At 39.0% G+C, this 24,818-nt stretch overlaps 1 protein-coding gene across 5 annotated transcripts in view; it reads left to right on the forward strand.

Annotated features, from left to right (window-relative positions):
- Positions 1–24,818, forward strand: part of CDIN1 (CDAN1 interacting nuclease 1) — a 224,746-nt gene that overhangs the window by 199,388 nt on the left and 540 nt on the right. For 2 of the 5 annotated variants that reach the window (XR_012507613.1, XR_012507616.1), the window contains 2 exons: positions 61–130; positions 400–10,041. The gene's annotated coding sequence lies outside the window, so the exon portion shown is untranslated. Of the gene's footprint in view, positions 1–60; positions 308–399; positions 10,042–24,540; positions 24,763–24,818 lie in introns of those variants that run through there. The other 3 variants (XR_012507614.1, XR_012507615.1, XM_010965111.3) reach the window with 3 other exon arrangements.

The following is a 24,818-nucleotide window of genomic DNA, read 5'->3' on the forward strand; positions in this document are numbered from 1 at the left end:
CAAAACTAAGCTTTATCCAGCATAAAAACTAATGTGATTATAATATCTACTACTTTTCAGTTGGAGCAGTGGGGAGAGGGGACTAGCATTCCCAGACTGGAAGCCGAAATCCTCCTTGCTCTGCTTTTATGTAAGAAATACTCATGTGTGTTTTATCTGTATGCGTTATATGTTTACTTGTTTGTTTGTTTTTTTAATTCAGACAATATAAACATCAGCCCTGGAAAGTAGACATGGGGTGACAACTTTTTTTTTTCCTGTCATTACAACATTAACATTAAAGTCAGATCTTGTGTGATGCAGCTGTCTGCAAACTGTGCTGATGAGTTATGCTAAGTCAGAAAGCGGGAGAGTGCGTATAGACATGAAACTAAATGATGTTCTCTCTGGCGTATATAGACTTGCCGGGCGTCTGCCCTCACAAACAGGAGACCCCGTTCGGAGCATGGAGAGGGAGGAGCTCAGAGCAAGGCTGATCCAACGCTGGTATTTTCAGGTGACTTTGTAGAGTCCTTCCCACCCTATCCCTACCCCACAAAAAACCCAAACAAAAAACAGTGTAAATTCTTTTTTTTCCTTCTGCTTCTAGTGAGGTGTATGTCACATCTTCTAAATACTCCTAAAATCACATACAAAAAAGAAGGCGCAGGGGTGCAGAGTAGAAAGCTGGGTGGATCTCCAGGGGAGATCATTTTCTTCTAAGCGTAGGCGGGTGTACCTGCTCCTTATTGGCAAGGCTGGAGTCCACCTGGAAAAGATGATAAATTGTTGGTCTTTGAGGGGCGCATTAACTCACTGAAGCCACCAGGGGATGGCTTAGAGCCCTGGATGAGGTCATCCCCTAAAGGGCCCCTGGTGAGCCTCGCTAATTAACGCCCAGCGCCCAAGTGAACAGTTAATTCGCTCGCCCCTCGCTGAGGAGCTGCACCCGGGTTTCGTTTCCTCTCTGGAACCGAGATCGCTGCGATGTCCGCTCCCGCTGCAGAGCCGGAGTTTCAGTAGAACTGAATCTTTTCTCTCTCACGTGCTCCTCCCCTCACTTCCTGCCTCCTGCCCGGCACCCTCCCCTCTCTCCAGCCTTTGCCTGTTTCCTGCCTGGTGGACACGTGTTCTGCGCCTTCTCACTACCCCTTGGCTCTTTTCTTCTCTAGAAAAAATCCCAAAATGCAGCCCACCTAAGTCCTCATCCGGATGTTTTCAGAGTGGGGGAGAGGGGAGCGATCGACCTAGTCTCTGGGGGAGAGCACACGGCAGCGTCCTCCACGCGACCCAGTATTCGCGAGCATGTGCGGCACCTGGAGGTCATAAAACGGGTGACTAGACTTAGATACCACAGGGTCAGATACGGCCCGAAGTTTAGGCCGTCGGGAACTGTTTTGGCAAAAAGAACCAAAGGAGCACGTGAGATTTACAGATACTTTCAGCCTGAGTGTTGTTGTTCAGCTGATTAAAAGTTACGAATTAAATTAAAATAGTAGAAAGTCCCCTTGATTTAGTTAGAGAATCACTCCGGGCTGGTTCATTTCGGGGGCAGCTTGCCGTTTTCCATGTGATCTGATGGGATCAAGGCTCTCAAAGTGTAACCATTTTGTGAATAGGATGGGAGGGGAAAATCGCCCAATTGGCACACTCTCGGTTAGGGTTAGGGAACAAAGCCAGCTTAACTGGAGAGGAAACTGAAAGGCAAACAATGGGCTTCTGCCTGCACTGTCACCATGTCTAGAGAGGTGCCTCTCTGGACCTGCCTGTTAAGTCACTCTCAGGTTAAGGAAGGTCGCAGTGACAAAGTTCAGACCATCTGATTGTATTACCTCCAACTAACCTTCCTATATATAGTAAAAATGGTCTGAAGATGTTTTATTAAGAGCATGCCTGGACTCCAAAGATTAAGGAAGATGGAATTATGAATTAAATAATAACCAGAACAGCTTGGGCTCCCCTTGTGTTTTTCACTTTCCTGCTATTGTTTTGAACGTGGCCATGAGACAAAGAGCTGCTTAGGTCAAGGACTATAAATTACAGTTTTCATACAATAGTCATCCACTAAAATGATTTCAAAGCTTGATCAAAGTACTTCAAAAAGACTTCTTAAACTTTTCCACAACGCAGGGGGAGGGGAGACGCTCATTTGATGCCTTAATTTGCTTCAGTCAATAAAGCAGAGTTCCATCTTGGCGTCATACCTATTTTATATAAAATCCCACTCATTATTTAAAGAAATCCAACTTGTTCCTTTGTTGTCTCGTATACAAGTAGAGGGGATTTAAGTTTCCCACTAGTTAACTCCAACAACTAAACATTCAGAGGCACTTGTCATGTAAGGAAAAGATGCACATAATACTGCTTTATAGTAAGCATAACTTGACAGTATTTAATCGTGATACGCAAGGTATTTAAGACTAACTACCTGTCTTAGGATAAAGTGGATATCAGTGGATTTATTGGGCATCTTATGGCATCTTAGTGATAATCACGGTAACAGATAGATTTCGCTTTTCATCCCTGTTCCTTCGTCCCTTGCATTTACCTGGAGCTGTCTCGTATCATAAGCAAGGATGGTGGGAGGCACCCTCGTGGTAGCCAAGCTAAGCAAACTCTAGGCCCAACCACACAGAAAGACAATGTGGGATTTCTGCTGCAGTGTCAGCCAAAGACCGAGGATTCTATGTAAGGTCATTTTTATTTTTTAAAAGGAAGGTCATTTTGAAATGCTGACATGAGATATAACCAAGTCAATTAAGTAATAACAATGGAAGTTCAGAGTTTAATTGAGGGCTGAATACGAAGCCGCCGACCATTAACCTAAAGCGGCCATGAATTCCCCTGGACACTGCCTCGGTTAAAGGTATTTCTAGAATAACTGGTACTTTTTTCTTTAAAAAAAAGGAAAAAAAGCCTTTGTCATTTTTATCTTCAACACAGATACAATCAGAAATAACAATTGAGTGGATCTCTCGTGGACTATATTTTTTCATTTTAATTGAAATTTCTTTTATAAGGCAAATCAAAATTTACATAATCAAAACGACCTCTGCAGGAAACCAGTTTTGTAAGTAAACGAAAAGTGGTGAGCACCCCTTATATGACAGAATCACCTTTATCTCAGTGGTTGACGATGTATTTCTTTCTGTAGTTGTTTACTGGCAAGATTTCCCACTAGGCTGTAAGCTCCCTAGAGTAGAAACTATATCTCGTTCACTGCTCTGTGCCCCAATATCTCACTAACAGAGTTCCCGGCACACAGCAGGTGTTCAGTAAATGCTGAATGAACAAATGAAGGACTGTTCAATGTATTTTAAATAAGTTCTCACTCCCTTGCATTAAAGAAATCATTGGAGCCTTTTCATTTTAACGTTTTCATTTTCTTCAGCTGAAAACTGGATATATTGATTGGAATCAGAGAAAAGCATCATATATGTTGATGTTAATGAAAGAATGAATTACTTCGGAAACCTTCAAAACCTGAAATAACCGCAGTTTCACCAACCAGAGCATTTTAGGATGTATACTTAGTTTAAAGGGGAATTCGTGGGCTTTCATTGCTTTGCCTTAAAGTTAGCCTTAATACATTATTCTTTATCCAATATATTGCTGAATTAACTCGAACATTGAAGTCTCATCTTTGTTTCTCTTTTTTTTTAAAAAAAAAGGGTTTAAGACTTATCTTTATCTTTACGTTTCTATTTAAGAAACAGTCTCCCCTAAAATCAAGTCAGGGCCCCAGATCAAATGTTTCGCACATTTTGGAATATTCAGTGGAATTATTAGATTGACTGCAAATGGTACTTCTAATTGCTCACTTTCATAATGCTGAGTTGATGGCAAAGTGCTTCCTGCCCATGGAAGTGTCTGTTGGCTCAGGAGAGAAGGGTTCTTTGGTCATTTGCCAACAGGATCTGACTTGGAAGAGACACTGTCCATGAACTGCTCAGGTGACGTTTCCCTGTTAGTCATTAATTCAGAATATATTATCATTTGAAAGCTAAAGGCATTTGGCACATTTCCTCATTTTTTGAAAACTTGTAACACAAAAGGAACTGGAATTTCCACATTTCTTCTTTGCTCTGCTGGTGTCCCAGGACTTAATTTCTTGGGGCCATTTTGTTGCACGATTCCTTCAATGAGTGTCTGGAGAGAATTGGCACCCAGGACAGATTATCACTGAGACAGGGTCCTCTTTGGCTCTGTGGGATGTTTCTGCCTTGTATTTCTAGCATTTAGGCTATTCAAGGCACACATATTTACTGAGTTCCTAATGAGTATTTAGAAATGTTTAAAGTCCTGCAGGGAATTCAAAAATATGCAACAAATGGTCATTTTTGAAAAACAATAAATCATTGCTTGTCAAAATGAAAACAAAAGACTTGAAAGTTTTAGAAAAGGCAATTACAGTATAATAAGGAAAGAGGCAAACCTATAAGGCTTTTAATAAGGTATTTGAATTCTAGACTACAGGCAGCAGATACTTCGTTTTCTGTTGGCTTATGGTAGCCACGTTCACTGGTGTTGAGGAGAATTCTGAGACTGAGTTCAGCTCAGCGGGAAATAGGGTTATGATCAGTTCTGGGTGCTAGTCTTTGGGGTGGGTAGTGATTGCATAGATGCCACATATTTTCAATCCCACCCAAGCCATTCATGTTTGGTGCAAATATAAATGAATTCCAAGCATTTGGAACAGAACTCATAACCTCGTTCATGGGCCTGAGTAATAAAATAAGCAGTAACATGTTTCATTGGTTCTAAAACATCGAGTGAAGTAACATCTGTCCATGGCTAAAATCTGTTTAGCAATTCACATAAACAAAGTATTTCAACAGGAATATGATTTAAAAACTCAAGAGAAACACTAAAAGGCCACAGATAGTTATTACCCTCTAAAGTAAATGCCTTTAAGTTAAATGACATTATTGATGAAAAACATTGGGTCTCTGTAATTTGGGCTCTGCATGAGGATTTAGAGATTTGAGGATTGTCTTCTATTAGATGGTCTCACGTACTTCTTAGTTTTTCAGTTTTTTGTTTGTTCGTCTGTCTTCCCGGTAAAACCAGGTTGGGGTTTCGAGGTCACTTGCAGGTTGTGGCTTCCTTCTCTTTCATGGTCTTTGTCATCTGACTGTCAGTTTTCTGCTTGGATCAGTGTATTTTTATAAGGTAGTGATCGTATATTTATTATGTTTATTTTAAAATACGCTCCCAAAAAGAAGTGCTCAAGTATGTTCAAGGATGAAGGAGATAGGTATGCTTCACATGGTAATGCAGTTTTTGTTAATATACTTACCATTAAGCCGTAAATAATTTTCCTGAAACCCTTTAATTGTATCAGCTCATTAATTCTGGCAGCTAAAATAATGACAAGTATTGCACATGGGAAATTAGCAGGTAAAAATCTAACAATATTTTGTTTCCTGCTAATTTGAATAGAAGAATCTATCTTGGTTTTCAAAGTTGCCATTTTTTAAAAAGCATTTTGTGGTAAATAAAAAAGAAAAGCAGTGCAACGTAACAGAGGGTAATCAGAAAGCAGAACACAAAAGAGGTAGCCAAGTGGACGTAAGTGTGTCGCATGTAAGTGTAACACTCAGTCTTTTGGTAAATGATTTTCATCTTACTTGCTTCCCCGCTATCCTTGAAGGCGTTTCCCAATGACAGAGGGGTTAGACGCAGCAACAGCGGCATGGGGGGCATGGAGTGAGCAGTGAAACTCATGTGAGAATTGAAGAGCATTTTCAGTTGGTTCCCTGACAAGTCTGGAAGAGGTGTGTGGAAAGTGAAATTGAGCCACTAGCAAAGATGAGATGAGTTTGACTCATGGACTCAGAGACTGTTAGGATGGAAGGGGACCAGAGGCCTCATTGCACAAGTGAAAAAAGAGAAGTCGAGAGATCAAGCGACTCGGCCAAGGCCGCAGAGCTGATCTGCGGTGGCAGGACTGGACTCTGTACCCCCTCACTCCTGTCTACTGTTCTTTCCACCATAGGATTCATGGTTTATTCTGGAAGGAACTTCCAGTACCTTGGTTATGTTTACTATCTACAAAGTAAAGGATGATGGTATATTTTTAAATGAGTGTTCTGAACCTTACTGGTTTTGCCCTGTCCCTGATACCCTAATTTCTATGGTAGAAAGGAGTTGGTGTTTTGACAAAAATAATTCTCACTTCATTTGCACTTTAATAACCTAAAGTCCTTATCATTTGGTGGCATTTGGTTTCTGTACAATACCATTTAGCTTAAGGATGTACCACTAAGAATGATTTTGGAAACAGTTTTAAGACATTCCTCCCCACCCCTGGCTGATTTATTTGAATTTCCTTCCGTTAAAAAAAAAAATCCGCAGATGTTATGTTTACCATTCTCTGTTCCTTTAAGGATAATATTTAAACCAACAGTAACTCATGAACGTTTCTGATCATCACCAGAAATGATTAGCATATAATGTTCTAGAACTATAAGCAGTAGGACCCAGCGACTTACACACGCTTTGGCAACAGGCTGGAATCCCTGCTTCTCCAGCTACAGATCACTGAACTCTTTGAAAGCTTCAGTTTCATCATTTGTAAAATCGAAACAATACCTATCACAGAGGACTTCTGTGTGAATTAAATAAGATTAATACTTAATACATCATAAATCAGAGCCCTCACAAAACTAGTATCATTTATTATAGTTGTATTATACATTATGTAGTCATTAATAATATTACTACCATAGAAGGATCCTTGTAATAAACAATATACACCACTGAAAATGTATATTTTCTCTGTTAATGTGGAGAGCAGTATAAGGTGGTTAGCTTGGCTTATTATTGCATTTCTAAAACTTATTTAGAAAAAGCCATTTTTTGTAAAGTTAAGGGTCAGGCAGAATAAGACCCTCCTTTGAGAGCAGGCCTGTGTTTAGTTGATTGTTTTCGCAGACACACGTCTCACTTGACATTCCTCTGCTTGGGAGGAGGAGCTCATAGGCAGAGGCCATGTTTCTTTTGATAGTGACCATCGCCTTTGCCATAAATACAGCTTTGGAGACAGTACAGCACAGGAACCAGCCAGCGCTTATGTCTGATTGACGGCGCAAATCAGCAGTGCACCACATGAGCCCGGAAGGGGCATCGGTTTGTCGTAATAGAAAAATTTTCTTTAAAAAGATTGAAATACCTTCTCTGGGCTATTGTTAATTCAGTGAAAGAAAGTGTAAAATGCTAGTTGAATTTGATCTTTGAAAAAACAAACAAAAAAGCAAAGCAGAAGGAATTTGGGGAAATGACAGATTTGTTCCTGGATTCTTCCTCTGATTGATGATTGTGACACTATTTGGGGCAGCTTTGTAAAAGACCTGACTTTGGCCAGAATACCACCCCTAGACACAGACCTCATTAGATCACAGGCACACTGAACAATGTTCCAACAATTGAACAAGCACTGATGCTCCTTTCTCAAAACACAAGCCAGACTTCTTAGATGTTGGAGACAGACTCTGGATCAGATTCTCCTTGGCAGCAGAGAACACTGTAACTGTAACAGTAACACTGGGCCTGGAAAGTGTGGCTCCTTTCTTCTGGGAGCTGGAGTGCATTTTGCAAGCAATTAAGCACGTTTCATGACACCCCAGCCAGATGGAGAAGTGCTCCTATGTCTGGGTACAGAGGAGTTAACCAATTGAGCTATGCTTCTTGGAGAGGTTGCTTATTTATTTACTTTACAACAATAAAGGAAACTTGGAAAAATGCTTACTCTGAAGAGGATGACTTCTCTCACCATAGTCTTATGTTTTCTGAAAATTGAAAAACAACTTTAAAAAATAGACAAATATTAAAATGTGTATCTGCCCAATCATGGAAATTCAATTGTAGTATCATTTGCCCAGACTGACCTGTAATCAACACCCAGAGAATGTCTGTTCATAGTTGGTTAGTAGTATCTCATGGAACACAGGAAGAAAATATGCCAAACTGTGCACTTCGGGAGCTCCCCTGGTGATACTCCCTCCACATTTCCAACCTCAACTATCGAGTAAGAGCAACTAAAAGGAAACTGGTAGTATATATGGTACAGCCACTTGGTTACACAATTTGACAATTTCTTATAAAATTAAATACATAAAATATAATGCAGAAATTTACCCAAGAGAAATGGAGACAAATGTTTTCATAAAAATCTCTCCATAAGCATCTATAGTAATGTTATTTATAATTACCAAAAGCTAGAAACACCAAATGTCCATCAAATTATGAATGGATAAACAAACTGTGGTACATCCATACAATGGAATATTACTCAGTGATTAAAAGGAACCAACAATAGATGTTCACCACAACACAAATAAATTTCAAAAAAGTAATGCTGAGCAAAAGAAGCCAGACTTAAAATAAGCTTTTTCCTGATTCAACTCATTATCTATAAAATATTAAGCACATTAACATAACTATGTAAACTCTACTTGAGTTTAAAGTCAAAGTTTAGAAAAGTAAATCATATTCAAGCAAAAAGAAGCAAAAAATGTATCTTGCTTCATAGCTTTAGACAAAATATACATTCAGTACAACTCAACTTATTTATTTGCCATATATTGCCTCAGAATCTGTAAAATAGTCAGTTTTGTAAATTTTAAAGTCCCCTAATGCCAATATTTGATCCTCAAATCTACATTACTTCAAAGTATGTTAGAAAATGCCTTGATGATATTACATACAGAATGCCATTTCCACCTTAGAATAATGCCTGGTATGTAATAAGGAAATAATAAGTGTTAATTATTTTATTATTGAAATTCCTTCTACTCCTCATTATTATGCAAGTGCAGTAATATCTGTTGTAGTTGCCTTTGTTAATTGCAATCACCACCACCACCACCACCACACCTCCTTTCTACCCTAACATTACTTTTGTTCAGGTGTCCACTGTCCCCTAATGGCTGTGTACTTCATCGGAGGAAGAAAACCCCAGCGCCAGCCCCAAGAGGCACATCATGATTGCTCTGAGCCACCCATGGCACCTCCCTGCTCTTACCAGTGGCTGGTGTAGGCATGGGCATATGACGCAACTGGACCAAAGAGGATTGAGAGAAAGTTTGCTGAAGGGCTTCTGGAAAAGGCCTCCCTTGCTGATCAAGAATCACAAAAGAAGAAACAGTCCCTCCTCTGTTGGTTGTGGTTGTATCTGGATGAGATGCGTGAACTGCTACAGCCATCTGGCAACCAGGAACATCGCTTGACTGCAGACAAGGCAATTCCCTAAGGATGAAGAGGCGGAAACATGGAAAAAGCCTGACTGATGATGTCACCGAGTCCCTGAATTGATCCTGTAACTGCCCTACCTCCACACCTCCTGTTATGTGACATAATAAAGTCTTCCTTCCTTTCTTTCTTTGATTAAAAATAGGGACAAAATACTAATTTTAAATGTTGACGAAAGAAGACACTGGACATGGGAAACTGTACTATCTTTACAATTTTCCTATGAATCTGAAACTATGAGAAAATTAAAAGTTCATTTGAAAATAGGGATAAAAATGACAGTAGATAAACAAAGAAAATGAGCTTTTAAAATGTGAAATTAATTTGCATTGCAATTCTTCACATGTGAGCAACTGTTACGGCAAAATCTCTTCACTTCTACAGTCATTTCCATGCATCTTCCTACAGAGCAAAGGCACTTCCTAAAATGTCTAGGGGAACAGGAATTACTGTGTCTGCTCAGTAGATAAGAAAACAGCCAGAAAGGTGAAGTGACCTGCTGGAGGTCACACGCTAACAAGAGACAAAGCCACAAATAGACCTGGCCTCCCATGAAGGCAGCTTTGCTTAAATGGCAGGACCCTTTTATAAAACTCAAGGAAAAAGGAAATTTTCAATTTGGTGGAACTGTTTAGACAATCTGCACACAGGGTGATAATTCAACTGGTGTTAGACGAAGAATATATCTGGAAAGTCAATATATCTGAAAGTCAAATGACGTTTGCTATCCCAGACATCCCCCAGTGCCTTTCACCAAACCTTGGCAACATATGGTACACTTCAATAAAAAGAAGACGCCCTTTATTCTTCTCTATTTCTCAAAGCTAATCATTTATTAGGACAACTTTATAAACAATGGGCAAAAGTATCATACATCTCTTTCAACTAGTCTCTTCGATATAAAACATTCTTTGCTGAAAGCCATTAGTTTTAATTTCTCGACATAAAGTATAAGTATGGTAAAGTAAAGTATGAACTAGATATTACCCAGTGAAAGTATATCTGAATCACTGATAGACTGTATAAAAATCTTGCCTAGTGTCGTACTGGAAAACCAAGCCTCTGAAGCTTATATAATATTGTAAATCAACCATACCTCAACTAAAAAAAAAAAAAAAAAAAAAAAGGAAAGGAAACCAAGTCTTCTTCAATGGAAGAAAGAGAAAGAAAGGAATAAAGGAAGGATGGAAGAGGGAGGGAGGGGCAAAGGCTGTTATATCCAGCAGGAGGATATGAAGAAAATTAAGTCTAGAATATTAATAACTTTAGTCAACAAAGAAAGTAGTAGAGCACACCAGAGACCAGGGCTTTCCCTGCTTTTCACGGAGGGACACCAGCAGCCAAACTGACCTACCCGCCCCCCCATGAAATGTACTGATGGAAGATTGATCAGTGACAGTAAGGAGAGCTTTGCTGTTGACACAAGTCGTGGTCCATGATTAGGCCAATAGACTCAAGAGTGGGAGGCATTTATCCCAGAGGATGTGGAGGGAAAGTATTGTGGAACCTCTGTCTTTCACTTATGGAAAAGAAAAACTTAATTTTACTAATATTTAATAGTACTTACTAATTTTACCAATATTATTCAATATTTTACTGTGCATACAAGCAATAAGTAAACATACGTACACAGTTTAAGTGTGTGCACAGTTTTTTTCCTGACAGCAGTAACAGCAAGGTTACCACTATAGGTACCACCTATGAGTGTCCACAGTCATTCAGTACAAATTACACACTGATTTTGACCGATTTCTCCAAATATATTGATCTGTTATGTTTTAAGTACTTCCAAGGGACATACTCACTTTTCAGATGTTTGGTCTCCATCTGGCAGTAATATATGATTGTAGTCTAGGCACCATAATCATAGAAAGCATTCAATAATTGAAGTATGGTGTGCCCTTTTGCAAATGCCTTGGTACTGCATTTGGAAAATTACTATGCCACACCACAGAAAATTGAAAAGAAGCAGCCAACTGACTCTGTCATTGTTAAATTTGCTGCTTTTCAATTCATCAGATCACACTGGAGGTTACCTATCCTGTCCACAGGTCAGCAGTGGCACATACTCAAATGGGGAGACAGAAAATAAACAAGTAAACCAATAAATGAACATGCTAATTTTCAATAGTGATCAGTGCTATGGAGAAAAGAGAACAGGGAGATGGAAGACATAGCAACATGGTTGGGAGAGGGGGCACTTTAGGTGCCCAAAGCAGGTGACATACAGCAAAGACCTGGGTGAGAAGAAGGAACCATTTCTGCAAAACTCTGGGACTGGGCATTCCAGGCGGAGGGACACCATGGGGGAAGGCCCCAAGACACGAACAGCCTGTCCTATTTGAGAATGACAAGTAGGCCTGTGACTGGATATAGGGAGCAGAGAAGGAGAGGGAGGTACGTAGACAGTGACCAGACCATGTGGTGATGTGTTCAGATTTCACTGGGTGTAATTAAAAGCCGTTTGAAGAGATTAAGCAGCAAAGTGACATGGTCTGATTTCCATCTTTAAAAGATCATGCTGGCTGCTATTAGGCAAACAGATTTTAGGTGGGAACAGAGGAAGCAAAGATCAGGCAAAAAGCAGCATTATTTACAATATTCAAAAGGTGGATACAAACCACTATACACAGAATAGATAAACAATAAAGACTTACTGCATAGCACAGGGAACTATGTACAATGAGTTGTAATAACCTATCATGAAAAAGAATATATATGTATTTGTATAACTGAATCACTATGCTGTACACCAGTAATTAACACAACATTGTAAATCAACTATACCTCAATTAAAAAAAAAAAGGTAAAAGCAACCCAGGTGTCCCTCAATGGATAAGCAAAATGTGGTAGATACACCGTGGAATATTATTCAGCCCTTATAAAGGAAGGAAGTTCTGACACATGCTATGACCTGGATAATTTTGAGGATATTATGCTAAGTGAAATAAGACAGTCACAAAAGGAAAAATGTTGTAGGATTCCACTTATATGAGGAACCTAGAATAGTCAAACTCATAGAGACAGAAAGTAGAATGGTAGTTACCTGGAGCTGTGGGAAGGAGAAATGGAAAGTTATTATTTAATGGGTGCAGGGGCTCAGTTTGGAAAGATGGAAAAGTTCTGGAGATGGATGGTGGTGATGGTTGCACAATAAGGTGAACAGACTTAATGCCACTAAACTGTACACTTGAAAGTAGTTGAAATGGTAAAAATGAATGTACATTTACCACAATTTTTAAAAATTGAGAGGTTAAAAGAAAATAAAAAAGACCAGGCAAGAAATGATGGGAGCTGGGACTAGAGTGGTAGAAGTGGACAGAGAAGGGATATATTTGGAGCTAGAAACTAGAGGACTTGTGGATAGATGGGACAGGTGAGGAGGAAGAAGAACTCAGGAATGACTTCTAGGTTTTTGACTTGATCGAGTGGTGGTACTATTCACAGAGCTGAGGAAGCTTGGGGTTGGTGATAATGGTGAAGTAGAAATCTAGAGTTCTTACTTGGATGTGTTAGGTTTGAGATGCCTAGTATAACCAACCAAGTGCAGGTGACAGTTGAACATTATGTCTGAAGGTCAAAGGGAAGACAGTGCTGGAGAGATGAACCTGAAAGTCCTTAGTGTGTAAAGTCCGAAAAAGAGAGTGTGGGTAGAGAAGTTGGCCTTGCTATTACACTTGGCTCAAAAACTTACACTATACTATATAATCCAAGAAAATAAAATAACTTTGAACATAAGATAATTAAATTCTTTTTCTCTTCGTGGATAAGAGAAAGTCAAGATGAGAAGAAAACAGAGTTTTCATGAAACTCCTGAAAAATTCTCCAGCCTCCCCACTGGAGGGTAGTTATGTATAAATGCTTATGGTCTTTGAGGCCTCTCCCACCTGTTTTGTATTTCTCAGTACTGTCTTGTAATGGTAGCTAACTTATTATATAGCTGTTAGCTTTCCAACTCATATGGAAGATGTCCCAATGTGGAGAAGATACGATAATTGTTTGTATCACCCACTATAATTACCACAGTGCACATAAAAGACACTCAATAAATGTGTTGATTAATGGACCGACACCTTAGGGAGACAGGTAAGATCATTCTCCAGTGAAGGACAACAGCAGGATAAAGTGTGATATTGACTGATAGGTGCAATTATTAACCATCATCTTCAGAAGCAGCATCCTATATTTTTGCCTAAATTGCCAGAAAAAACGAATACAGTTTAAATCATTCAAATGAAATAGCAAACTCAAAAGGTCCATGCACTTCTTCACCATGTACTATGTATGTATGGCACAATAGGAGCTCAAAACGTTACTCATTAGCAAAGAATTGATTTCATTTTTAAAAGTATCCCTAATTACCAGAAAGTGGTGGGCAGGAAAACCTCTGTGGATCAATGCACTCACTCTGCTACTTCATGGCAAGTCAAGTTCAAGTCAGATCAACAGCAGCACTCATCCCTCACACGCATTCACTCAACAAACATTCACCAGGGGCCAAGTACACATCAGGAAGACTTACTCTCGGTTCTCAAGTAACTCCTAGTTACGTGCATAGTCTCGTTCTCTTGCATGTAATGAGGAGAGGTGGAGACGTTCTCAGGATCATAGTGCCTGTGGGTGGTACCCAGGGCAAAAGCAAGATTTCCTCCAAGCCAGAATGTGTTAAGTTGGGATCTCTTAACTATTACATGATACGAGATCAATTTGTAGGTAAATAGTCTGTTACTCGATGACTAGAAGATTCTTCCAGTCTAAAGATCAGGCTGGTGAACATATGTCAAAAGCTGCTAGAAAAGGAGGCGTCTAGAGAAGGAAGCAGCTGTTCAGAAGGAGAGCGGTCAGATTGGAAGTTGGAGAATGGGGAGTCAGAAGTAGAGCAGCTGGCAGAGGGTGCCCAGCACTGCCAAGGGCTAGACGGCCAGCTTCCCAGAGTCAGCCCGTTGGGTGCTGGTGTTTGTCTCTGTTTGGGGAGATGGGTGCCTCAGGTTAGCAAGGCACAGCTCATCTCTCGTGTTCTGATTCCATACTTATTAGCATCTTTCTCATTATAATTTGGATTCTCACTTAGATTTCTCTTTGCTGGTGAGGAAACCAACATGACTGGTCTCCTCATGATTATACTTTATATTTTAATGAAATAAATTGGCATTCTGGTTTACACATTGGGCTCACATGAGCTGGGTTCATGTGAGTCTCTCCACAAAGAAAAGCTCCATCTCAGCGTACTGAATACATCAGATTTCACAGCCTGCAAATCCGAGGGCTCTACTTTAAAGTCATCAAGGGAAGGGCCAAACTATAAGACTCTCTGGCAAGCAGCCAGCCAGCCTCCCCATGGGACACCCTAACATGCAAAGTTGCATTTTCAAGCCCCAACAGAACTCCCTGGAGATTATGATATGAATCTTACCATGCCTGTTAGTAATATTTCTTCACCTTGGACACCTTCTTTATTCTTCAACAGTTTATTAGAGCTGTTGGGTTTTTGTTTCAGTTTGGTTTTTGTTTTGTTTTGTTTTGCCAGGCATGAATGGAGGAAAATGGTCATAATTTCTCTTTCGCCTTGAGTTTTATTTCCTACAAATCAAGGCAGCGTTTTATGCCTGACACACAGATCCTTTAGCCCAGGGCCCCGATTACTACACAACCCCTTTAAACTGGTGAGAATCATCACTTTCACTTGAAGAACCTGGGAATAAATAGCAAAAGCTGGTGACATTCCCCCATGCACAGGGTTAAACACACAAGTAGGGTACCTCTCTACTATAGCTGAGAGGTCAGGTAAACATGATTCAGCAGAAACAAACCAGCCTATACCTTTGGATTTGCGAGTGAGTTCTTCTAATGAGACTTGTCAGATGCTTATTACTGCAGAATAAATGCCTTTTGGCTGCTTTTTTTGCCCCTGATTAAAAAGAAAGCAAAACTGTAACACAATTCTTAAACAAATTTTAAATGATATCGTCACTGCTAATGCTTTTTTCACAATTCAGTTCACCACTGCAGGCAAATCAGTTTCTCATTCATAAAATCTCCGATTGTCAAAACAATGTACATGATCGTTTATCATAATGTAATATATCTTGGAAAGCAATCATAACAGAAAGACTTTCTCTTATGTAAAGGACAGCCTATTTTGATATATTTAAAGGCAGTCCCCTAATTGGCTATTCACTAATTTGTTGCTGTGAGCAACAAAATATTTTATTTTGGAAACTTCAGAATTTTGGTGGCCCTGTAGTCTGTATCTGAATTTCTGAACTTTTAATTCCTCTTTTTTTCTTTTAACCTTGGTACTTGTAATACTTCAGAAAGGAAAATTTAACTTTTTTATCTAAATAAACTCCTGCTTAGAATTTTTTAAAAATTTATAACATACATGTTTCACACAAACATGTGTAGATTATTCCTTGATGTATTAGTTAGAATGCCTAGTTGAAAACAAGAGAAACAAATACTGTTGACTTAACCAAAAGAGAATCTTTTGACAGTGTGTTAGCTTCCAAAGAATGCTGTAACAAAATACTACGAACTACATGGCTTAAAGCAACAGGAATGTATTCCCTCACAGTTCTGAAAGCTAAAAGTTTAAACTCAAGGTGTCAGCAGGGCCATGCTCTCTCTGAGGGCTCTGGGGAAGAATCTTTCCTCGCCTCTTCTGGCTTCGGTGGTTCCCAGCATCCTTGGTTCTTTGGATTGTGGATGGATCACTCCAATTCCTGCCTCGCTTGTCACATGGCCTTCTCACTGTGAGTTTGTGTGTCTCTTCTTATAACAATGCCAGCAATTGGGTTAGGGTCCACCCTAATTCACAATGCTCTTAACTTGCTTATATCTGCAAAGAACCAATTTCCAAATAAGGTCACACTCACAGGTACCGAGTGCTGGGGACAAGGCTGAAAATAGTAAGTCCAGAAGGCTAGGGTACAGGAACGTGTTGGTTGGCATTTGCTGCTGAGATTGGTGGTGCCTGTGTGAGTCTTCCCTCGGGCGCCGCATTGTTGCATCTGATTGGCCCACCAAGTTTGGATCACACATACCCAATACTTGACGGCATTGGAGCAGGAAAAGGGAGGCTCTGTCCCCTTCAGCTTGTATATTGCGAGGAGACACCAGGGTTAGCTCCCCCAGCAGAGAAGAGGTCATTCCCCTCAAGGATCCAGGTGCTATTAGAAAGGCAGAATGGAGTCTGGGCTGGCGAGGATGCGGGAACTCTGCAGTCCAGCTGTCATGGCTGCTTACAAATCAGGTGTGACTCCCGTAAAGAAATGAATTCTGCAGACTCACCACAGCTTGTCTGCATAACAGCAAGATACACAAGAAATCAGATACACAGTCCAAAACACTTGTCTAAATCCTTTGGGCCCCAGTGTATTTCAGAATTCAGAATTTTTCAGATTTTAGAAAACTAAGATAATGATATGTGTAACACACCACGTATTATGTAACATCCCCAGCAGGCCATGCAACAGCAGCCCGTTATCAAATGCATAAACATTTCTGTAGTGAATTTTTTTTTTAATTCATACTAAATGATGGAAAAGACAAAAAAGCCTCATGTCAGGTAAGGTCAGATTTCGGCACTAAATAAGTTTAGTTCAGATCAGGTTTTGCTACCAAATGTTATTTTTAAAAATTTTGGAGGTTTCTGAAAGAGGACACTAATGAACTCATCTACGAAACAGATACAGACTCACAGACGTAGTAAACAGTCGTATGGTGGGACTCTTACCAGGGGAAAGAAGGTGGCAAGGGATATATTGGGGAGTTTGAGACTTGCAAATGTTAACCACTATGTATAAAAATAGACAAAAAACAAATTTCTTCTGTACAGCACAGGGAACTAGATTCAACATCTTGTAATAACCTTTAATGAAAAAGAATATAAAAATGATTATATGTTTATACATACATGACTGGGACATTGTGCTGTACACCAGAAATTGACATGCTGCAACTGACTATACTTCAATTTTTTAAAAATTGGAGGTTTTTTCAGAACTACAGATAAAGGATTGTGGACTGTACTTTTCCCTGACATTTACAAAGTCATGAAATCTAAGTAAATCTAAGTTAGGCCAAACAGAAAACATCCTGGGTGAATCTACTGTAATCTATAGCCTAGACATAAGATATAGATACAAACTCTCAGTCTAAACTCTGCAGTCTGCTCTGGGAACTTTCCATCTATAATCTCCTATAACCTAAGGCCATATATAATCTTAGCATACAACCAGCACATGAAGTCTTCAGTCGTTATCATGTGGCCTTGGACCCATGACATTACCAAAGGAGGAAAGCAAAAACCTGAAAAGGGGCAGTTCTCTTCCAGCTAGGTTGTTTAAGGATATGTTCATGACATACACAGTTCAAATGAAAGGTACATATCTTCACATCCACTAAATGCCTACCTATAATGTTAAAATTTAGAGGCCTGGAGTTATTTATTTATATGTCTGTGAACTGCCAGTGTCATTTTTTCTCATACTGTAAAGAAATAAGTTTTCTCTTTAACTGATCTCCATCTGCATTACATAAGAATCCAGTTTTACTCTATGGACATGATTGTAGCATGGAAGGAGAGAAATTATTTATGCTCAACATCAAAATGGTTTGATTTTTCTTGGTTCTGCTTTGTTTTTCAATAGTCCATATATTGTCCTCTCAGAGTATGACAAGACCCAAACCACAAAGGGAAGAATTAGGGTTCCTCTTTGAGAAATAAATTCTAACAAAACTATTTGAAAATGTGCACATTGCTACTGAGATAAATATAGAAGGCTGAAATAAATGAGCTATCAGGTTCCTGGATCAAAAGACCTACTCTTGTGAAGATGTCATGTCTCACTAAATTTAGCTAGAGAGTCAATGCAGCCTTAAGCAAAATCTCAGCATTATTTTTTTTTAAAGAAATTGATGTGTTGATTCTGAAAATTATAAAGAAATGCAAGGAACTTAGGACATTCAAGACAATTTTGAAAAAGAAAAACAGAATTGAAGGACTGTTCTACCTAATTTCAAGACTTAATATGAGCTCCGGAAATCTGTCGACAGTGTGCTAAATAGACATATAGATCAATGAAACAGACCTACACATATATGTCAATTGATTTTTGACAAAGATGGTAAAGTAATTCACGGAGAAAACAAAGATATTTCAAAAAATGATAATGGAATGACTATGTATTCATAAGGAAAAAGAAATGAATCCACGCCCCAACCTTACATCATATGCAAAAAATTAGCTCAAAATGGACCAGAGACCTAAACATAAACTATAAAACCATATAATTACTTTTAAAAATAAAAAAAAAAAGTGAGACCTTAGCAAAGATTCCTTAGACAGGACACAAAAAGTATGAGTCCTGAGAGAAATGATAAATTGGACTTTATCAAAATTTAAAATCTCTGTTCTTTGAAAGACACCACCAAGAAAATGAAAAGGCAAGCCGCAGACCAGGAGAAAATATTTACAGAATGTATTTCTATTAAAGGCTTGTATCCAGGTTACATAAAAAACTCTTACAACTCAACAATAAAATAAGCTATCTAATTTTTAAAATAAGCAAAAAACATTTCACAAAAAAAGATATGCAAATGGCCAATAAGCACAAGGAAAGATATTCAATATCATTAGTCATTAGGAAAATGCATAGTAAAATCATTAAATATACACACCCATTAAAACAGCCAAAATTTTAAAGACACAGAATCAAGGTTTGATGAGAACCACTTTGGCACAATTTAGCACTTTTTTTTTTTCTCTTTTTAAAATTTTTTTTCTTTTTAAATTCTCAGTATTTTTGAGGGGGAGGCAACTAGGTTTATTTATTTATTTATTTTAGTGGCAGTACCGGGGATTGAACCCAGAACCTCGTGCATGCTTAGCATGTGCTCTGTCACTGAGCTATATCCTCCCCCCAGTAATTTCTTTAAATGTTAAACATACTGCCCAATGATCCAGCAATTCCATGCTTGAGTGTTTATCCAAGAGAAATGAAAACATGTCAACACAAAGACTATACATGAATATTTATAGGAATTTTATTTATAATAGCCAGAAGCTGAGGACAACCCAAATGTCCATCAACAGGTGAATGGATAAATTTCTGTGTATCTATAAAATGGAATATTAATCAGCAATAAAAAAGAATGTAGTCCTGATGCATGTAACATCATGCATGTATCTTAAAAAGGTAATGCTCAGACAGAAGCCAGATGAATCCATTAATATGAAACTCTAAAAAAAAGTTAAATCTCATCTTTGGGAACAGAAGTAGATCAACAGTTCCCTGGGGCTGATGGGGGCCAGGAGATTGGTTGAGAAGGGGCACAAGGAAACCTTGGGGATATTGAAAATGTTTTGTATTTTAATTGTGCTGATAATTACATGGAGATCCATTGGCCAGAATTCAGTGAACTTTACACCTTAAATCAGTTCATTTCTATTGTACGTAAATAGAACCTCCTTAGAGTTGACTTCTGGTCACAGAAGTGTAAGGCGAAAAGCAGACTCTCCTTAATAGTGCTCTAATAACGCCATCTCTTATGTCCATGTGCTTCTCATCAATAGTGACATTCATATTTGAAGTATTTATTTGACACTTTTAATAGAAATGTTGTTTAGAAACTTCGTGGAAGTAAAGGTAAATTAAAGTGAGTTATGTATCATTATCAAAATGAAAATAAGTATGTAAAAACAATGCTCATATTTAAAATGAGCTTGACCTCTCGGGGGGTGATGGAAATGTTAGCTATCCTGATAGTGGTGGTGGTATACATTCATTGATGTATACGTCTATCAAAATTCATCAAATTGTACATCTGAACTATGCATAGTTTACTGTACAGGAATCATACCATAATAAAGGTGCTTCAAGATACATGCACCCCAGTGTTTATAGCAGCACTATTTACAGCAGCCAGGACATGGAAGCAACCTAAATGTCCATTGAAAGATGACTGGATAAAGAAGATGACTGGATAAAGAATATATATAAAGATATATATTCTATATATAATAGAATACTACTCAGCCATAAAAAAGAATAAAATAATGCCATTTGCATCAACCTGGATGGACCTGGAGATTGTCATACCAAGTAAAGTAAGCCAGAAAGAGAAAGAAAAAAATACCACATGATATCACTTACATGTGGAATCTATAAGAATGACACAAATGAACTTATTTACAAAAGAGAAATAGACTCACAGATATAGACTACAAACTTAAGGTTACCCAGGGAAAGGGGGTAGGAAGGGATAAATTGGGAGTTTGGGATTTGCAGATACTAACTTCTATATATAAAATAGATGAACAACAAGGTCCTACTGTATTGCACAGGGAACTATATTCAATATCTTGTAATAGCCTATAATGAAAAAGAATATGAAAAGGAAAAATATATATATGTATAACTGAATCACTATGCTGTATACCAGAAATTAACACATTGTAAACCAACTATACTTTAATTTTAAAAGAAAAAATTATGAATCAAAAAAAAAATACACATCTAGCATTCAAGAGAGAGGTTGGGCTGGGCAATCCAGAGTTGGGCATTACTGCTTTTAGTTGAATATGTCCCTCAAAATTTTCCATTGTTACCTCATAAACCACCAGAAAAATTTTATTAACAGTAGAAAGCACATGTTCTTCTGTTAAAAAAGAGACTATTGAAGATTATCGATAAAAGACTCCATTGAGAAAATTGTCACTAAATTCTCTTTTTCAAAAGGAACTTCAGATGATTCTACAACCTCAATTTGCATGGTGGAATTTTATGTGGGAATCAGAGTGGTACCACTTAAAACTCCACTGCTGCACTTAAAATTGTCCAGGTCCCACCCGCAATCAACAGCAAAGGTGTGTTCTAGTCCCTATTGTATGGAACCATAACAGAGAATTTTTTTGGTCAGCATTTCCTTTCATGTTGTACACGTGTGTCAAGTTAGTTCAGTCCTGAGCTAATGATTCCAGAATAAAGGAGGCAATATTCAGCCATGACCAAAACTTATTTTTTAAGATAACTAATGGTCGCCATATGCCCATTTATTCCTCCTTAAAAAGTAAGATAAACTTTCAGATTTCTCTGTGGGTGACCTAGAGAAAGAACATGTATGTAAGTGATTTAAATTCTTGACCAAGTCCCTTCCCCTGTTTTGACTTATAGCTATCAGCCTCACACAGAAAATCAGAGTATGGACTTGGAGAATCCATATACATTTTAAGAGACATTTAAGGGAATTCATTACTACTGTTCAACTTTTTAAGCACATCCTCATGGCATCTGCCTAGAATCCCCCCCAGAAACCACTGTATTCAAATCCTTATCAGGTTCATATATATTGCTGAAACCATCCAGTTCTTAACAGTTCAGGGGACGCAGGCAAGCACAGCCCTTCTAGGAGCTCTCTGCCTTCTAATTACCTCAAGTGCTTCCTCTCTGCCAAGTAGACAATGTCAGAACTTTCACATTATTCTGTACTTGACTCTATTCTATTCTTGACTCTATGATATTAATGCTGGGTTTGCATTTACAATTAAAACACACAAAAGAAGAAAATCCACTTAGCAGTATATCTTAATGCTGTAACTCCTAATTTTTAATGTTTCCACCCTGGAAAGAATAGAAATTTGGCTTTTCTACCACCAAGTAATGAATTTTCAAAGCCAACAAAGTGATAGGGAAATACTGGTGTTCATTGGCACCTACGCTTCCCATACCCTTTCTTTGTAAAGCAAAAATATGATGTTAATAAACAGTTATACAGGCACAGTATGGAAAAATTAATTTCAAAATACAGCCGTGTGCATGCCGTATTTTACTTCCAGGTTTAGCAGATTTTTATCTTGAGTACTAGCTTAAAAGATTAACCAGCTATTCATTTCATAAGCTTGAACACACACCTCACAGTAGAAAACAAATTGGCTTTTGGAGTTCCTGGCTAAAGTGCTTTTCAGAGTGACTCCATAGTCATTAAAACATAGAGTTAGTTTTGTGAATGGCATCAGTGAAAATCTTTCTCATGTAAAGAAAGCAGTAGGAATAAACTTTAAGTCAAAGGCGAGTTCTTCTGGTCCCTCATCCACGATGTTTATCCCAGTGGGATATGATACAGTCTGTGCAATTGCTATGTTCCACAATAATTATAAAGAGCAATAACATGTGGTATGAATAGAACATGTAACAAAGAACAGCAGTGGATGGCAAAATAAACCACTAGTTATGTCAAAACTAATAACTTATTTACTCATGCAGAGTCAATGAGTTAAGAGGTCAGATGAGCCCCGTTGTTTAAGCCTTACTAATAGCACACGTGGCTTTTCTGGTTCATCATTTTCAGGACCATTTTAAGGATTATGTGAAATTGACTGGATTTCATTAATGGCTCGTGTAAGAACATGTGCTCGTATCTTTGAAAGTGAGGTCCAGGATACCCTAAGCGTTTGCCTTTTTGCAGCTTCTGGGAGGAGGTGGCGAGTTCTAAGACCCCTTGTCATAAATACAGCATCCACTACCATAGAAAACGGCATCCGTCTTTTTTAGGAATGAACGTAATTGTACTGCGTGACACCCAAAGCATCTTTAAAATGTTATGGATCATGGTGGACTTAAAAAAACAGTGCACTTCTCATTGATCGTCCCATTTTACTTTGATTTAAAATGCAGATCTTTCCTTCCTATTGAAATCTTTGCATTTTTATTTATAAATGTATAGGGGGGAAATCCATTTCAGACATATGCAGTCTCATAAATTATGTTTGGTAGTTGAAACAGTGTGCACTTATGTCATGGATTGAACATCCTCCTTTATTAGAATGCTATTTATTGCCGCCAGCTGCACTGCTTAGCTAAGAAAGTTCTTGACACCAGCGATTGCTTTTCAGCACCACTGCTTCCGGCTGCTAACAGGGGATTCTATTTCCAAATGAAGCCACCCCTCTCAGGCTCTTCCTCCTGCTGCACAGATACCTCCTGTCATCGTGATGCTGGAGAATCGAAGGGGGATGGGCCGGCACCCACTCATGCTCTATGATCTCCCAGGCTGTAAATCTCCCATGGCTTTGAGATTTCTCGCCTAATAGCACTGGCCTGAGAGCTGTCAAATGCATTTGAGGAATCTACCCAACAGTAATGGATTTTTCAAAATTAAGATGTGAATTCAGCTTATGATCAAAGGATGTTTCAGAGTCATTGGCGTGTGTTTCAGAAGAGAGGCATGGGGCATATCACGGTAGACACCGGTCTCTATTTTATTACACTTTTACAGCAGGGAAAACTAGACAAAGGTAATTACTCTTCTTCTGTTAAAGACTATTATTACACTTACATGAACAGTTAACCTGCTGTTATTGTCTCTGCTGCCTGTGCCGATGGCATCCAAACCATCCAAGCAGGAAAGGTATAGAAATGGGGGTTTCAGCTCATTTCCAACTGCACAGTAAGTCCACTCTGAAAGGTAATCTTCCAGACCACCAATGTGTATGCCAACACGCCAGCCCGTTCCATTAGTTGTTGACAGGATCTGTGTCCATGTCTTCTGCACGCCAGTTTGAACACTGGCTCCTTTTTTAATGCCTCCACGCATAATTGGGCTCCCAGAGCCCACAGAGCTAACAGCGGCAGGCAGTGACAGGGGGAGACCTCCCTCTGTTAACATGGAAACGGAATTTCCTTGCTCTCCTCTAGAAAGGAAATCCCCTCTAGGTCAAGGTTAAGGCTTTCTGCAGGGTGGGGAGGGTGAGCTTACGCAGAAGTTACCTTAACCTGTGATCTTGGAGAGTTCTCTTGAAGTGGTGTCAGGCCCTCAAACCTTCATGAGCAGCAAGTTTTTCCCCTTGACTAAACAAGAGGACAAGCAGAAAATTGATTTCTAGACATTACCTTTGAGATACCGGCTGAAAATTAGAACTTTGGGGCACTCTTCGCCCCCACCAAAAGCTTGGGCAAAGACAGGCTTGAGTGGTCTTCGTTTCAGGCTTGGAAATACAACTGATCAACCCGAGGTCCCCCTTTGAAATAAAGTCATTGCTCCCCTCAATGGATTTTGCTTCTAATTCAACAGGGGATTGAGTTAAAACAATACAAGTCCCGTGGCCATGATTTACAGAAACTTTCACCTGAAGTTCACCAGCCACTCACCAGGCTAATATTATCTGCATCATAGCAGGGCAGAAACCAGGGCACAAAATTGTCACCTCTGGTTTCCCTGGTGTTATCCACTGGCTCAGAGGCACTGACAAGGATGCCTGACACCCAATTTGGTTTTTCATTCCTCTTGTTTTGTTTCCTCTTGGGCCAGTCTCCAATATCAGATTGAGCAGGAAGGATGACATGGATTCACAGCAGCACATGGAAGAGTGAAACTGCTGAACTGAGAAGAGTCAGGGGGTTAATGAGTATCCACGAGTATTTCCATATTGACAACGCAGGTCTGGGAGGAGTGACCATTCAGACTCCAGAGATTCTGAACCTCCTGCATGCTGACCATCGAGAAAAAGAAAGAAGAGAGATGGGATTTGGGGTAAAATCACTTATTTTTTTTCCTAAAAAGTGTATAGTTAAAAACAAAGGAACACA

This window comes from Camelus bactrianus, chromosome 6 (assembly GCF_048773025.1).
Source record: "Camelus bactrianus isolate YW-2024 breed Bactrian camel chromosome 6, ASM4877302v1, whole genome shotgun sequence".
Taxonomy (NCBI): domain Eukaryota; kingdom Metazoa; phylum Chordata; class Mammalia; order Artiodactyla; family Camelidae; genus Camelus; species Camelus bactrianus.